General features: G+C 38.6%; 1 protein-coding gene across 1 annotated transcript in view; it reads left to right on the top strand.

Moving 5' to 3' along the window:
• Window positions 1-87: 87 nt before the first annotated feature.
• Window positions 88-2,500, top strand: part of LOC122267713 (uncharacterized) — a 68,033-nt gene continuing 65,620 nt past the window's right edge. The window contains exon 1 of the mRNA XM_086546128.1: window positions 88-276. The gene's annotated coding sequence lies outside the window, so the exon portion shown is untranslated. The remainder of the gene's footprint in view (window positions 277-2,500) is intronic.

The following is a 2,500-nucleotide window of genomic DNA, read 5'->3' as shown; positions in this document are numbered from 1 at the left end:
CCCCCCGCACCCCTCTCCTCTCCCCTCTTCTCCCCTCGCCCCCCCCGCCCGACCGACCCCTCATCGCCGTCTTGGAAAAAAGAGGACGTTTTGAAGAATTTGAATATCGTTTTTTTTTTTCAATTCTATTTTCGATCAATCCGGTTGTTATCGAAAGACTGTAAAGTGTTTGGTATTGACGAGGACACGTCTTGGCTCTCGTCTCCTAGGAAGTGATTGATCGTCTTGTCTGGATTACCGTCTTCTTAAGGGTCTTCGGAAGTTAAGAAAGTACAGGTAAGTCGTTTGCTAGTTATGTGTTTTTTTTCTGTGAGTTTTTTTTTTCTTATGTATATTTGTTTGATAATGTTGATCGACGTGGAAGAAAATCTGAAAGGCTTCCACGCCGCATTTTCTTATTTTTTTATCAGGAAGTTTCAAGTTGATAATATAACTATATCTAGTTATCCATTCATCAATCTATATCCGTCCATTTAGTACTACAACTACTAAACAAATACAAACACACATACACACACATATACGACAGACCCAAAGTAACGTATCATTACTAAAAAAGAAAAAAAAAAAGAAGAGGAGTATTCTTCGACCCGAAACATCCACGTCTTGCTAAACCTCCATCTATCCAGCCATCCATACTCCACATAAATAAACACACGTGGGATACCTCTTCAATCAGCCAAATCCATACCCCTCCCCTCAACCCCTATCCCCAACCCCCACAGAAACCTCCCCTCTACACCACCCCTCCCCATAGTCCCCTCCCACAACCCCCACCCCTTCCCCATAGTCCCCTCCTACAACCCCCACCCCTCCCCTCCCCCTAGTCCCTTCCTACAACCTCCCCTCCCCTCCCCTAGTCCTCCCACCCTACCCCCCATGTCCCAGACACGTTGAATGTCCCTTCGAGTGTCTCCTAGTCGAGTAAATACTTCCCCTCCAGCTTTCTCGATAATTGTGGGAGGACGAGGGGAACGTCTTGCGCGTTTGTTGTGGTGGGCGGCGTGTGGGTGTGTGTGGGTGTTTTTGCGGGTGGGTTTCTATGTGTGTGTGTTTGAGTGAATTAGGTGTCTGTAGGTGTTTTGTTTGTGTGTTTGTTTGCGTGTGTGTGTGTGTGTGTTTTTGCGGGTGGGTTTCTATGTATGTGTATGTGTGTGTTTTGGTGAATTCGGTGTCTGTAGGTGTTTGTTTGTGTGTTTTGTTTGTGTGTGTGTGTGTGTGTGTTTGTTTGTGGGTTTCTAGGTATGTATTTTAATGAAGTGTGTTTCTGCACGTGTGTTTGTTTGTATGCTGTGTGGGTGTGTGTTTGGGTTTTGCGGGCGGGTTTCTACCTGTGTGTGTTTATTCAAGGAATGGTTTAAACACGAACAGTTTGTGTCTATGTACTCGTAGGTATGTGTGTCAGTATGAGTGTGTGCGCATATATGTGTAAGTGTATGTTTGAGGGCATTTCCTACTGTGTATTTAATGGTATGTTTTGCATATGTGTATTTGTGAGTGTGTCTGCGGTGTGTGTGCGTAAGGGGGGGGGGGGTAGTGTCCGTACCGGTTGGTGGAAGTGTATGATTATTTCCATTATTATTATTGTTGTTATTATTACTGTTATTAGGGCTGCTGTTATTTTCCTTTAGAAATTTGTTTCTTATTGTTGGTCCCATGAAATATTTATGTCATTTTTTATCATTATGATTAAGGCTATTATCATAAACATTATCATTATTGTCATTATCAATATTACTGTTTTCGTTATTTATTTTTGTTGATCTTACTTTGTGTTTTTGTCACTTTTTTATGATTACATTTTCTATCATAATTTTTATTGTGATTATCGTCCTTATAATTTTCTATATAATATTGTCAATATCATCCTTATCATTCTAATAATTCTTGTTATCGTGGGCCTTATCTGTATGATCATTATTATCAGTATCATCAATATCCCAATCATTATTACCTAATTCACCATTATCATTATATACTATTTTTTATTACCATGAGCACTATCATCATAATCTATATTGTCGTTATCATTATCACTATTTGTTGATGCTACTCATACGCTGTTATCAAACTATAATCATTATACTACATTAGTATAATATCATCATTACCTACATCTGAAAAGTCCGATCATGATACTAAGCTTGGGAATTATGAAGAACAAATCACGTGATACAAGTTCCTGCTGACGAGACAGACATGCTATAAAACTCGAGATGGATATGGATGAATAAGAGACCTATTATCTGATTTTCAATTCAGAAAGTAGTTTATAAACATGAACATAAACACACACACATTCATACACATATATGTATATATTTATGTATATCTATATATCTGGCAAAAAAGCGCTATTACACAGAATAGATTTATTGAAAATGAGACGACAGTTTCAAGTTCCATCTGTATCCCATCTTCAGGTCTCATATCTATATCTATCTATCTACATATATATTTTTATGCATATATATACATTCATATACGTACACAAACACAC

The sequence above is a fragment of the Penaeus japonicus genome, unplaced genomic scaffold (genome assembly GCF_977035675.1).
Source record: "Penaeus japonicus unplaced genomic scaffold, GWHDUDI00000001_assembly GWHDUDI00000017, whole genome shotgun sequence".
Classification (NCBI taxonomy): Eukaryota; Metazoa; Arthropoda; class Malacostraca; order Decapoda; family Penaeidae; genus Penaeus; species Penaeus japonicus.
This window is presented reverse-complemented; position numbering and strand designations above follow the sequence as displayed.